At 38.6% G+C, this 14878-nt stretch overlaps 1 protein-coding gene and 1 long non-coding RNA gene across 48 annotated transcripts in view; one reads left to right on the top strand and one right to left on the bottom strand.

Annotated features, from left to right (window-relative positions):
- The window catches only part of LOC103480676 (protein tyrosine phosphatase receptor type D), a 455017-nt gene extending 453966 nt beyond the window's left edge, over positions 1-1051 (bottom strand). For 6 of the 47 annotated variants that reach the window (XM_008435749.3, XM_008435751.3, XM_017310429.2 and 3 more), the window contains exons 1-3: positions 626-1049; positions 307-436; positions 163-198 (exon numbers count right to left, since the gene is read on the bottom strand). The gene's annotated coding sequence lies outside the window, so the exon portion shown is untranslated. Of the gene's footprint in view, positions 1-162; positions 199-306; positions 437-625 lie in introns of all 47 variants that reach the window. The other 41 variants (XM_008435754.3, XM_008435750.3, XM_008435753.3 and 38 more) reach the window with 20 other exon arrangements.
- Positions 1-14878, top strand: part of LOC145548914 (uncharacterized) — a 72424-nt gene that overhangs the window by 12276 nt on the left and 45270 nt on the right. Inside the window, exon 2 of the long non-coding RNA XR_014084859.1 lies at positions 7004-7244. This is a non-coding gene — a long non-coding RNA (uncharacterized LOC145548914). The remainder of the gene's footprint in view (positions 1-7003; positions 7245-14878) is intronic.

Genomic DNA, 14878 nt, shown 5'->3' with positions numbered 1-14878 from the left:
AAACAGTGCTTGCACTAATTACTTGACCATGCTGCTGAAAATGTCTCGACCCCATCCGGAACGCAGCATTGTTAAATAAAATCTACATCCAAACAAATGCACAACTGCTCCTCTCATTAACAGGGAGCCATTTAGAGAGGGGGAAAAGTAGCTGTTACTTACTATGCACCCAGGCAGGAGAACATAAAGCTCCGGTGACTGTAATTAAAACAGAACGCAAAACAAATGCGCATTGTTTTATTATTGTACTCATTTTTTTGCGTGCTTGATTTTACAGAGCGTATGCATGTGAAAAGGTGTACTTACCGGAGCCGTCCGGATAAATTCCTTGGGAAATTCCTAAGGAGTCTCTCCTCTCTTCTGTCTCAAAGTCAGAAAACAGCAATGCTTATGTTCTTATTCCAAAAACAAAAAAAACAGGGACCCCCGATTTTTACTGAAAGAGAGATAAGACACCAAAAGAGCCCACAAGAATTCCGTTAGAACCGAGAGTCCAACCCATCCCCTCCTCTTTCCCCACCCCACACCACCCAAAAAAGTGTTGACATAACATCTGTGATGAAAGAGAGAAGAAAAAAAAAACCGCGACTCGTGAGAATTTGGCAAAATAGACAAATAGGTGTACCTGCTCTCTTTATCACTGTCGGCAAAAGACAGTAAGAGCAGCAAAAAAAAAAAAAAAAAAAAAGACGGTCGGAAAACACAGAGAGAGCTGAGCTTTGTTTTCTTTTCTTTTCTTTTTTTTTTTCTTAGTTTGTTTCGATTTTTTTCCTGTGGAAACGCAGCAGCCAGAATGCGGTCACATCCCGAGCTGCACACATTCAAACAGACGCGGAGGCTGCTGGAGGAAGAAAAAGGCAGAGGAAGAGGCGAGCGGAGCGGAGCGGAGCCGCGGGATGCTGCTGCGCTCTGAGCTGCACTGCCCAGACGAGCCGCTGGATGGCCGGCTGGAGGAGGGAGGGCACCTGGCACCGGGCGGGTTCCACAACATACCCAATTTAACCGCTACACTTGCCTTTGAGGAGGTCCTAAAATAAGGCTGTCTTTTAGAGATATTCTGCAGAAGGGGGTGATTACTATCCCGCATTCATTAATTATTGTACCTGACACAGCGACACGTTAAAAAAAAAAAAAAGCTCCTCCAAAATGCAACTCCTGTTACTGAAAGGGCTTTTCATACATAAATAAGCATAATTACAAGCAAATTTGGTTGTCCAGTTTGATTAAGTGAGATCCATTTTGCATAGAAACTCACAGACCACCGGTTTTGCCAGAAGTTCATTTGTGAAGCTCTGACCTGGACAAAAGCTCAGTGAGTTGTGACTTTTCATTTGAAATCATAAGTGGGTAGTAACAAATAAAGTAACAGTAATTTACATTTGCTTGATTCACTTTATGGGGGTGAAAAAAAAAAACTTTTCGGAGTAGTTTTACTGCACAGTACTTGTTAATTTTCCTTTAGTACTTTTATAAAAGTATCACTACTCAAGTGAAAGTTCTAGTTCTGAAAATAGTATCTTCATTAACGGAAGCAAAAACACAAATGGTGGCGATAGGGACACAGCTACCTATTTTAGCTTATTTTAGCTCCACAAACTTTATTTTAATGTCAATTTGCCGTACTACGTGGCATTGCAAGTACTTTACTCCGTTTTAACTGTATAAGTAAAAAAAAAATTCACTTTTAAATACTAAATCAGATCATCTGATCAGTTACACATACTTGAATTGCCTTTTATCATTATTTTTTTTCTTTTTTTGCTTTTGAGTAGTTTGTTGGACTGTTACTTTTTACTTCTGGTAAATATATGTAGCTACAAGTAGTGCAATCCCTACTTTGGTACAGTTTTTACCAAAGTAGGTAAAAACTTTGGTAACATTTCTAATGTGTTTGAGAAACAAACACATTAGCATGTTTAAAAGTATAACAAATATATAAATGACGCAATTAACAAAAAACGAGCAAGATTTCCATCCATCCATTTTCCTGCACCCTTGTCCCTCAGTGGGGTCGGGAGGGTTGCTGGTGCCCATCTCCAGCTAACGTTCCGGGCGAGAGGCGGGGTACACCCTGGACAGGTTGCCAGTCTGTCGCAGGGCAACACAGAGACACACAGGACAAACAACCATGCACACACACACTCACACCTAGGGGCAATTTGGAAATGCCAATTAACCTAACAGTCATGTTTTTGGACTGTGGGAGGAAGCTGACTGAATTTCAAAATAAAAGCCTCAATACTCCTCTGAGTTTAGTGCACCACCTAAGGCTATTATCATTTGTTCTTAATCTGTTGCTAAAAGATGAGTGTGTTTTCTGCTAATGAAGTGCCACGAAGATAAGATTTTTACTTTTGTGTCGAATGTCTGTTTAATAACATATTCACCAACAACGACAAAAAAAACTCACTTTTCTGCCAAATTCACCAAATGCACAGTTCTGTTAAGTAGCATTTCAAAAGCAGGAATATTACGTTTTTTTTTAACAATACCAATTGTTGTTAATCTGTTGCTAAGAGATGAGGTTATTTTCTGGTAATCAAGCACCACAAAGTAAACATCAGATTTTGACTTTTGTGATCAAATGTCTGTTTTACAACATACTTACCAAAACAACAACAACAAAAAAACTCACTTTTCTGAAAACTTCACCAAATGCACAATTCTTGTTAAGTAGTACAAGAGAAGTAGTATTTCAAAAGAGCAGAAGAGCATTGTTATGTTTTTGAACAATAACAATATTTGTTGTTAATCTGTTGCTAAGAGATGAGTGCGTTTACTGGTAACCATCGAAGTAAACATCGGATGTTTACTTTCGCAAAATTTACCAACTCTAAATTTCTTGTGACTATGCAGGTAAGCAGTATCTCAGAAGAGCAACACGTACTGATGAGCTTACATACTGAGGCAGAGGTGGAAATGACAAAGCAACCAGGAGAGCTAATTAGAGGCAAATGGCAAACACCTGGGGCAGAATGCGGGCAGAGGAAAATCAGGTGATAGGAAACAGCTGTGAAGGGAAGCATATTGGCAGGCTGAGGAAAGGTGAAATAAAAAAGTAATAATAAAAGCAAGGGAGAAGTGTTGAGACTATTATTAATTAAGATCCTCTGTTTAAAATCTGCTCTCACTCACTGCTAGATTCTTTCATTACCTTCATGTCTAGTCTAGTTTGTTCCTTTTCCTTGTTTTGTAAGTTCTCATTTTTTACCCACCATCTCACTGCTTTCAGCCTGTTTGTATTTGGGTCCAATCATAACCAAACAATAACAGCATCAAACTTATAGGGCTTCTCGGCATTTGTTTAGGGAAAAGCCGTTTAAGCAAAAAAAAAAAAAAAACAAAACGTAATGGGGAATAGGGAACAACATAGGGAATCCTGTTTTTTCATCTATAATAATATTCAGAAAATTTAATGATTATTTATTGAATTTAGAGTCATGCTTCACTTGCTTGCATACACACCTGTCATAAAGTCCAAATGGCAAGTTGGTATATTCTTCAGAGATAATATGTTTGTATAATAAAGCGAGGACACATATGCCAAGTCCACAGTTCTATATTGTTAGCCAAGAGTTTTCCTTAATGCGAAAAATACTTTAAAGTATGACTCCAAATAGCTACTAATGAAGACCCATTGTAAGAAAACGATAACTCCTGGTTAAGTAAATAATTTTAGAACAGATTTTTTTACAAGTCATGATGAAATTTTAATGTGTGTGCCTCCGATTTTGTGCCATTAGATTACTGACTCGTCATACTTTCACGAGAGCCAATGTTTGACTGGACCGCTCTAAATGTAATTTTGCACACATTCCACGCATTCGTCTTCAGATTTCATGCCTGCTTTGAGCACCTTGAGAATCTCAAGTTCTTCGCATGGAATGAAAACTGGGTCAGCAGTGGAATGAAGTACAACTCAAGTTAATCCAAGATGACTAAATGTAATGTTCTCTCTGAATGACCATATCAATTTTGCAGCAGGAGGAAGGATTTTGATGCACAAAGCGAGGATTTCTTTAGAGTTATTAGCCACATTGTGTTTGAGCAGTTGGCCAGCGGTGGACATATCAATAGTTCAATTTAGTTTGACATTTAAAAGCAGGAATTCATTATTCTTTATCTTTGCACTGCTGTTGACGACACAGATAAGATGCAATATTTTTTTTTTTTCAACAAAGTCTGTTTATTTTGAGATAGCTTTACTTACTAAATATAATTTACCTGCTACTCATTCAATACTGATCTGGGATTACTTATGCGTTAGTTGTGGAATGAAACACAAAAGTTATTCCTTTACAATCTTGCTGATGAAGTTGGAATGATTGTTTCCATACACATTACTCTTCTGCTGTGGTTTAATTTGCACAGTGATGTGTTTGGAATAGATTAACACTTATTAGTAATAAATTAATACAGTCAGTCAGGCAACACTGAACTAAGAGAAGAAAATACAAAACCACAAAGAACAAGAGTAAACTGAGAAATTAGATAAAACAACAGATGGGTGTATACAAGGCAATAACTTCTGAACAATAATGAATACAGAGCACATGATCGAATATGGCAAGACATAAATATAAACAAGGTTTTCATAAAAAAAACAAACAAACAATGCAACACAAAGAACCTAGGACCATAATGTTGGCTGCGATGACAGTTTCAAATCCTTTTAAGTCTGTCTCTAGAAACGTAGTGCGGATTTCTTTTATAAACTTCCACTGTTGTTGCTTTGCAGATACACTCAGGCTCAGTCGGGTTGGTTGGACAGCCGTGTTAGAAATTCATAAGTCCTTCCAAAGATGTTCAATTGGATTTAAGTATGAGAGCCGGCTGGGTCCTTCATTGAAGTTCACACTGCTAACTGTAGTCAAGCCTTCGTATTCTGGTCTATGTGCTTCAAGGTCATAGTTGTCTTGAAAGATGAATTGTCATCTTTCAATATGAAGTTGTCCTTATAATAGACTAGTGGCATGAGGGGAAAAACAAGTTCTTCGGTCTCTCAGTAGAGCACCTCAGCAGAATCTGGTGCTCATTGAACATGATTGTATGAGAGTATTCTCTGCTCCACCACTTTACTGGACATACAAATACATACAGACATCTGAGTGTCACAGCTGAGGGTGGGAATACTTTGGTAACTATAGTTAGATGTATAAATGATAGTAAAAGAATGTCCAAAAATGTAAGATGATTAAAAAAAAAAATAGATCCCATAGCAGGAAAATTCCAAAATGTACCAACTAGTAAATACAATGCATTAACAGGCTATAGATAAAATAACATCCGACAAAATAATTTTGAATAAACATCTGAAAATGTGTTTTTACTTTTGTCATTATGTAACGTTCTGTGTTATTTGTGAATCAGCTTCATGAATAATTGTTTAATGCAACAAAACAACATTTGGAAAAGAAAATAGTGTGTGAATACTTTCTGGGGGCATTATGCTACTTATCCAATTGCTTTATTATTCTTTTTAGTTGCCTGTTCTGCTGCAAATGTTGGTGATTTATTGTTCATTGTCTGTTAGCTTTGTTCTTTATCCATTATATATGCAGTTTGTTTTCTGCTTTAGCATTTATGTATACGTTTTCAATGTTTACCTGGTACCTTCTCCGATATTCTACCAACCAAAATCAACAATATGGATTCGGAGTTGCTGAATGGATGGACAAATACGTTGCCAATAATTAGCATTTATTTACACGCTTAAAGGGAGTGAAAAAATATCCTCCCCAGAAGAAGCATATAAATCTGAGTTTATTAGCGTAAATAACTATGATTCTCAATGACTCCAGCTGGAAGAATGATTTATTCTAAAGCCCACCAGAGCTCTGTAAAAGGCAATAGCTAACACAGACACAGCCAACCATAAATGCTCACATCCACTGGAAATTTATAATCACCAATTAACCCAGAGCTCATGCCTTTGGACTGGAGGGGGGGGGGAAGACAGAGCACAGGGAGAAATTTCATGGAAGTACAGTACAGACAGTTTATGCAAACCTTCTACAGAATAGAGTATGTCCCTGAACCTACAAAACTGAATATGTTCTTTTTTATAATGTAGCTTGAAATGCTGTAGGTCACGTTCTTTTTGCTTCTTTTAAAAGGTAATTTCTCAGAATATATGAGAGGGATTATATATTAAAGTATATAATCAGTGGAACGAAAGGGGAGGTAACTGATTAATATATACATAATGTTTGAGCAGCGATACCCCACGATTGAGATGGATCATCAAAGAACTTGACAACCTTTATGCAAAAAAAAAAAAAAGATTCGCCTTAGAGTTCCTTTTTGACTGGCAGCAGTTCTGACAATATTGTTCACATCAGTAAGGATAAAGCCCACATTAGCAGCCTTTAAAGAACAAAGCACCGCCTTCTCATAGTAGGGATTTTAATAAAAGAAGACCTCTTAGGTGATTCAAACAAATTTGACACATTTTTGGTCATTATTCAAAGCCGTGTGTTTTCATGCAGCAAGATATTAGAAAATGCACAATAAACTTCCTGCTGTGTGCTTTCCAATCACGCTCTCTCATTAGTCAAGTCATTGATTAACAATAGCACAAGCTTACCAAAAGTAATAAAAAAAAATGTGTTTTATACATTTTCATGAGAAACCTTTTTCTGAAGTGGATGTGCTGCAGCTACAATGACACACAGATCCCTAGAATGAAGAGCCAAAGTAAATCAGCACCGTAGAAGTGCAGCGTAATGGCACTAAATTATTTTGAAATCTAACTTTAGGTTCTTAACGGGATTCTATAAACACACTGCTTGCCGCTTGTCAGATCGTCAGCTGAACTGAAGAGGTTAATATAACCTTTATCTTTGTCACTGAAGGTTATCCTGTCCAAGCGGGAGAGCAGCACTACAAAAGTGCTCTTGACCTTTTGCAGAGATGTTGTGTCTCATGAAGATTTCATTACCACAGCTTCCACAGACCTGTTGACTGACTGCTGTGTGTATTTTTTTTGTTTTGTTTTGTTTAGAGAGTAGAAACCACAGAGGGTAACTAAAGCAGACGTGGTGAACAAAATGCTGTGCAGATGCCATCCTGAGACACTAAAACCCATCATCCAAAGACAGGAAGAGTACGGTGCAAGTGGAGACCTACCAGGCGATGGCCTACCTAGTTGGAGGAGAGCCATGACCAGCTTGAAAGTCCATGATGACACTTTAGGAGCTGCAAAGACCGACAGCCCAACGTGGAGAATCTTGATAAGACAATTGGTAAGGCCTTGACACGACTCTGCATGTTTGCAGTGTTTCATAAGCTATGTAAACATACTGGCGGCTGCATGTTGCTGTGTGGATTCTTTTCAGCATAAACTGGAAAGCTGCTAAAATTTGATCAGGGGGAGACGGGGAGAATACTGAAAGAAATCATTTTAAGTGGCAGGGGTTTGCCTGCCACCAGTACTGCAAATCTAAACATAGCAACGACTCCACACTTTGGATTAAAGCATTTTCATGCGCTAGAGGTAAACCGATGTCAACAGATGCTCTTTATCTAGTCTGACTGAGCTTAGTCTTGCAAAGAAGAATGGGCACAGGTTTTAGTGTCCAGATGCCCAAAGCTGGCGCAGACATTCTCAAAACACTTGCAGGTGTAATTCCAGGACAAGGTGGATCAGCAAAGTATCAAGTCACTGGTTGCTGAATATGGAGTTAAAACATTAAAATATCTTAAAAGAAAAACCAATAGGACTCGTCTTTTAAAGCGCTATATTGACTTTTAGTATGCGACTTGAATATAACTTTGCAGCTGGGATTCTGCCAAGTGCAATATAAATAAAAGCTGAGTGGGTGAAGCATTGCTGGGTGCTTTGTATCTGATATTCACTTTGGTCCACAGAAGCAAGGTGATATTTATGAGTCACTGCATTATTCTGGGAGACTTTGGAGCTTTCTCTTGCTCACACTTGTTTCAAGGGGCGCAGTTCCAAGCCCCCACAGCACTTCAGTTCCACTTGTGATCACTGCTGCGTTCGAGCAAAACAGACTCATATTCACATTTTTACCATGAATTAATTTGACCTTTTTCAGCGTTTTATGCTACGGCGTGAAGTCTGCTAAAAAAAAAAAAAAAAAGTCTATCTTCAACACTTGTTATTGTTGGTAAAAGGATATCTGGTGAATGTACAGAAGAAAAAAAAATGGTAGAAAAGAATAAAGAATAGAGTCCGTGTAATGCTATTAATAGGTCTTTAGATTAGAGCGCAGACTTTACACAGTCCTTGCCGGAAGCAAGCTGGTTATGTCCCACGCTAAAACTGTAGAAAGCCCTTTGTGTTGCTTTGCATTTCTAAAAACAACTTTGCTCGTTTTACAAAAATGTCTGACAGTCGAGTTTGTAGGGCAAGCACCAAAGTGAACTTGCTTGTCACAAACAATTACACTGGTCTAAAGTTCTCCTGTCCTCAGAGATCACGTCTCTTGAGTCTCCAGCTGAGGGAGATGGAGAACAGTCGCATAATCATTCAAAGACTCGTGCCCTCCAGTTAGATTGTTCACGTCATGGTGGCCCTGCCAGAACTTTTCAGCCTCCAAGGCATCCATCCGTCCTGCAGTTAGATCTTCATCAAGCAATCTGTAAGGCCTGGACTCTTGAGGGCATACACAATGGTGTCAGTGCTCACTTCACCTGCAAGTGTGCTTGTGTTGGGAATTGTTTTTTTAAAGCATATTTTTCGTGTTATACTTCTATGAGGGTTTTAAGCAAAAATGATCCTCAGTGTGTCTAGTAAAAGTGTAAAAAGTTTTAAAATAAATGAATCTTTTGCTACTGTAACGTATTCTCTCACCGAAATATAAGTCCACCACCTAATGTAGTATATTACGCAGATCCCGTATTGAAAAATAACTGGTGTTGTCAATGGCAATTGGAGATTCCAAAGACAATGAAGCCATTTTTATTCTTTGGAGGGTCACATTATAAACCCCTTTAAAAATGATGTGACAGATTCCTTTAGACACTCTTTAACACGGGAAACAGAAGAGAAGATGGTGTTTAATCGAGGATGTCTGTAAAACATTTGTTGAACCACAAAAGCACAGCCAGCGTTTCTTGTTTTTGCACATCTTCACCAGAGGTGCAGAGGCCTGGGGATCATGAGAATAACAAGCACACATTGCAATAAAGAAGTTTTCCCTAGAGTTAGAAGCCACATTTACAGATGACAATTTCAAAATTCACAAGCCAGATTTAGTTTTGAATGGATGGGATTCATTCATTTTTTTTCATGATTGTCACCAAGGAAGCAAGATCATTTGTGGCCGAGTTATTAATTGAGATAGAAGGTTTATGTCAAATGCACTGTTAGATTTTTCTCTCATTTTTAAAGCGGACTTCTTTGCTTATTTGCGCAGCACCCAAATATTTTGAGCAAAGGTAGCGACTAAATTGTTTAAAAACTTTTTCCTCTCCTTGTGGAATCTTGGAAAATTAAATGAAAGTAACTTTTCTGTTGTAGTTAAATGTAAAATAGTAATAAAATGCTGCAATATGCCACTTAGTCAAAGTGTGCACATTTCTAGACATACTTCTAATGCACCTTTTGATTTGGTTTCTGGATGCTTCTGTTTTGGTTCAGGTCATTTTGATGTTAGAAGCTTCTCTCTATATTAGTCGCTTTAGAATTTGTGTTTGGCTCTTGAGTTACTCTCCCTTATTGTTCCCGATTCTGCCACAGCTGTTTGTGTTTACTTTCGTTTCTCTTTAGATCTTCTGTGTTTCCATCCAGTCCTCCCCCCCCGGTGCCCATTATTCTACATTCCCTTAGGACCTTGCTTAGATTCTTCCCAATTTCCTTTGCATTCATTGATTGTTATCAACTGGTTTGTGTGCTGCAATCGCATCACAAAAGCATTTAAGTTTTCACTCACTGCTGGATTCCTCCATTAAACTTTTGCTGCCACCCTGGTTCCTTTGTTCTCTGTTAGTTTGTTCAGTTCATAATTAAATTCAATCTCCATTCTGCATCTGCCTTGCTGCCATGTGGGTCCCACTAGAAATGCAGAGAGGAATCAGTCAATAGAACGGTTACCTGAAGTGGGCTATAGACTAAATGTCCTCACAATTAGATTTCTATTGTTTTTGCAAGGCAGAGTGGTCCAACAGCATGTGGTATTGTGATAAGTACCAAGTGATACTGTTGTTGAATCAAAATGTGGATTCACTTGGTGTTAATTTGAGCATCTCCATTCTTAAGCAGCCGGTTTTATTGATCCGAATTTTTGTTTGGTTTAATTATATGTAATAAATGTCAACGATTGAAAAGTTTTTCCATGGTCTAATTTTTTTAGATCCCAAAACCATGCATTTTGCCAGCAAGTGTAAACTTGATAGTAAAGGACAAAGAAAACCACAGCTGGATGTAAGGACACTCAGAGGGGACCCGGAAATTCAACCACACAGGAGTATATAAAAGGAAAAAAAGTTTGTTTTTTTTCAGATACTGGTTTCTGCTCAGGGAGAGGTCAAACAGCAGTTAGGAGAGGGGGAAGAAGACTGGTGATGCACGGATAAAGGACGGGTATCTTAGAAATGTTCAGCTTAACTGACCTGTAGAGCAGTGTATGGGTGGAGCAGAAGAACAGAGGGTCTGATGACAAGGAGATGCAGGAAACCAGTGGAACAGGCTTCTGTGGAGGCAATGAAGATCTCCACGGGGAGATCCAACATGCAACACCCAGGGACTTTGTCGATAATCTGTCAGAGGTCATACACAGGAGGACAGAGAGAGCAAACTTAGCTTTGAGGGGCAGGCGGTAATCGGTGGTCGTGAGGCAGAGCTTGGGGCAGGGTCCAGAAATCCAGAATAGAAGGGATCCGTGAAGAGCTTGGCAGGAGGGGTAAATCCGTGGTCAGAAAGGGGGTCGAAGAAACACAGAAAGCTTGGAAGGAAACGCTGGATCTCTACTGGCTCGTGGCTGTCAATAATCTGGCAAGGAAGCAGAGGCTGAGGGGTGTTTAAGTAGGGCAAGGCCCAGGTGGAACAGGTAAGCAATCAGGCGTGGCAGGTGAACTGAATGAGTGCTTAACAAAGCATGGACAGGACATGAATCATAACACTGGATTTGAATTATGAAGAAATATCTGACAGAATAATCATTTTGGCTGTCAGCAAATCTTGTGCCCCTTTCCCATAGTCAACATCTGGTTCATTTTCAGCCAAATTGGGTGTGTCTCCACTTTGTTAGTCCATTTCTCACTATGAGGGCATGAAAACAGACCATGAGCGTGCATGAGCTGCAGCCCATGCTCTGATTATGTCATTTTTCTTGTGTACTCTTAGGCGGTCAGTTTCTCCAAAATCTCTTGGTATATTTTTGTGTGTTAAGAGGTGGCCAGTCCAGCTGATGCTGTGTGCATTCTTCCGCCACAAATGATAAAAAATGTTAAGACCTCCATTTTGGGCTTTTTAAAAATATTTGCATCAACTATTGCGGTTTCATCGGAGAGCCAATCAACAAATGAAGTAAGCTGCCAATCAAATTGCTTCCCTGTATCACCTGCCGTTGTCCAGCTTGTAACAGTGCTGTAGACGGGCCAGTCATCTTCCAAACTGCAATTTAATTCCTTACTGATATTTTAGGGCTTCTGGCTAAATATTTATTATTCTGGAAATGACATGCAAGAGCAAGAAAAACAGATGAATCAAGCAACAACAACATTTGTGAAATCAGACTGTATCAAGACTGAATGAATTCCTGAAGCATCTTAGCAGCTTCAGCATTTTTGAGCACTGATCTTATGTTGGGAGGCATATGCATGAACACAAAACAAGCTAAATGCACCTTGGTAATATCACAATAATAAAGGGCAAAGCGCTACAAAAATCTACTTTTGAATGTTTCATATAAAACATTATGATTCACACAAAGATAACCAGTAAATATAGAATGCTGTTTATTTTATTTTACAAGTGATCCAAACCAACCTCTCTTTGTATGAATTGTAAGTACTACCAAGCATTTAGAATAATTGGTAATCAGTGTTTCCCATCACTGTGGAGAAATTTGGCCCACTCCTCTTCAAGGAATTGCTTTAGTTTTGCCACAGTGAATGGTTTTCTAGAAAGGCTTTAATCATATCACAGCATTTCAATGCTCTTTAAATTTGGACTTTAAATAGGCCACTTCAAAGCCTTCGTTTTGGCCCTTTTTTGAGTAACTTAGAGCCAAACTTGGTGATGTGCGTCAAACCAATGTCCTGCTGTTTAATCCAGGAGGGTTCAAGCTTACGGTGCCGATGACCCCTGATGACGAGACGTAGGATTTTCTGCTTGAGAATTTATGGTGCAAAGATTTAAAACCTGTTCTTCAGGTTCTGAAGATGCAACGGAGGCTCTCCTTTCAAAAAGAACCACATTTGCCTTTTCTGTACACAAAATATTTTCCCAAAAGTCTATTTCATTCGTCAGTATTATGTTTCCATAATACCATGCTGTTTGTTTCATCTGAATGATTTGTGCTAAAACACATAGGTGTAAAAAAAATATATTCGAGGCCTAAATCTTAAAATAAGCTTTAATCAAACTTTAGTTATCTTATAGTAGGTGAAAAGAAAATTACATTTGCAGTAGAACCTGCATTTATGTAAGGTAAATATCTGAGCAACCCCTGGGCAACTTTCTTTCTGCTTACAACAAACTTTTTCTCTTTTTATCCAAGGCCTTCTGAGCTGGAGCACCTACTTGCCCAGTCACATTTAGACTAGATCATTTGAATAATTGATTAAGCTGAGTTATGTTGATGCAGTGCTAATGTCAGTCCAAATGCAACATCAGAATTCTGCTCAGGAAATGCACTGGCCTTTTCATTATGGCTGTCTCCCTAATTCCAGATACTTTCATGATGTCTCGCTGAGTACTTTAACGCATCAAAATTAATGTCATCATCATGCATAATTGCACATAAAGGCAGCAGCCCGAGATACCAAAAACATTGTGGTAATTACTGCTCTAATAATGATGTTGTAAGATGTCTATGAAGCTGCCGCGGGCCGGTAGTTTCATCTGGTTGGAAAGTGTTGTGTTATGCAGTCAGTCGCATGGCTGGAACTGCCATCTGGATGCCACGCTTGGTCAATAAACCGCTCCTGCAAAAGCATCCGGGTTTCTGTTAGTTTCTGTGGACATCCATGTGAGTCAGTGGTTGAAGTGTGCCGTAGTTTAAAGTCACACAGAATCATGCTTTCAAGCTGGGAAAACATGGCAAATAAATTAGCAAATAGACAGATAAATAAATAAACCAACTGTTATTTTTGAGTTACTGTCCAAGTTCCTCGTTTTGTCCCAAAAAAACAAAACAAATATGGTTATGAATGAATATAATGCATTTAAAATAATGTATTGAAACTTTTCTTACAGGCTCATAAAAAAAGCAAGGTGCTGAATTACATAATGATAGTAGCGAAGCAGCTGTCAGGGGCATGTTGGCATCAGCAGAGCCAGATGTCCCAGTCAGTTTTTAAGCTCTGGTGTCTTTGATCTGTGGCAGCACACTTTTACCAGACGACTTTAGTTCATGCAACATCATCTGTTTTTTGGGTGAAATGACTTGTGTAGTCATTTTGAGGTAACCGAATTGTAATTTGAATGTTGCAGCCAGGCTTTCTTGGACAAACCGGCGAATCTCATGCATCACTTGTGAACATTTATATACAAGCTCAGAATCTTGTACAGTCTGATTTGAAACCCAATTTCAAGTGAGCAAATCTCACCAGCACCACATAAAAGTCTAAATGAATATGACTGGCTGTCTGGCAAGAAAAGGAAATGAAAGTTGTACCCTGGTACTCTGCCGTGTTCTGATTTTATCTTTCAAAATGTTTAATGTCTCTGCTTGTGCACTCCCTGTTTTAATTTGAGAGTTAACCAAAAGAAGTTAGATTCGAGAAGGAGAGATGAAGGGAAACAGAGATAAAAGCATTTTTACCGGTTTCTTCTCCAGTCAAACAGGCTCATCTGTCGAGGGGAAGAGTGTCCTCCGTTTTTAAAGAAGTAAAACAGATTTGCACACGGCCTTGAGAGATTCTTCCTCGGCTCGTATTCCAGTTCTCCACAAATGCTGATGTAAAAAACGAAACTAAACATAACAAAAAACTGCACAAACACGCACACGCAAAGAAAATAACAACTACGTCGAGATCTGATGACAGATAAATGTCACTCAAGCTTTCTGAACTTCTACCAAAGAAATAATCAGTTATTTAGTTGTAAGGATATTTTCCAAATGACTTACCATGATGGTTTTTCTCCATTTATCATTTTTTTCATTTGTTTAAAAAAAAAAAAAAAAAAAGTCCAACAATAAAAGCATAGATGTAAGAACCTCTTTGACTCTGTGTGAACTCACAGAGTGATGCAGCTGCCTCAGGAGTGTCTTTTTTATTACACTGTGACAGAGTTCAGAAAAAGTAAGGACATCCATCAGCTGAACGTGCATCACTGTTTGACCCCTATGGATCCCATCCGTTGACAGTGGTGTTGATTTACAAAAAAAACCTTTGCGTTTTATTTTTTGTAATCCATGGCATGGTTCGAAAAAGAATGAGTTATGAAATTCACAGTCTACTTCTTTTTTTTTACTACTACTACAGAGTCAATTCACAACAAATCAAATTCTTAAGGCAATTGGCTGCAAAGGCAGGTCTAGTTAATTTATCCAGGAATCACACTAATGAAAGCCATACCAACCATACTCATTCTTAAATGAGTCACTCGCTCTGCAGCAACCCCTGATCCTGAGCAAGAGTGTGGTGAAAGTGGAAAAGAACTTCACTTTAACAATGAACATTGATTAACATCATACCCTGCTGAGTTTATTCTTACCTCTGTTCGTCACTTCTCGATTGCTTC

This window comes from Poecilia reticulata, chromosome 18 (assembly GCF_904066995.2).
Source record: "Poecilia reticulata chromosome 18, P_reticulata-male-v2, whole genome shotgun sequence".
Lineage (NCBI taxonomy): Eukaryota > Metazoa > Chordata > Actinopteri > Cyprinodontiformes > Poeciliidae > Poecilia > Poecilia reticulata.
This window is presented reverse-complemented; position numbering and strand designations above follow the sequence as displayed.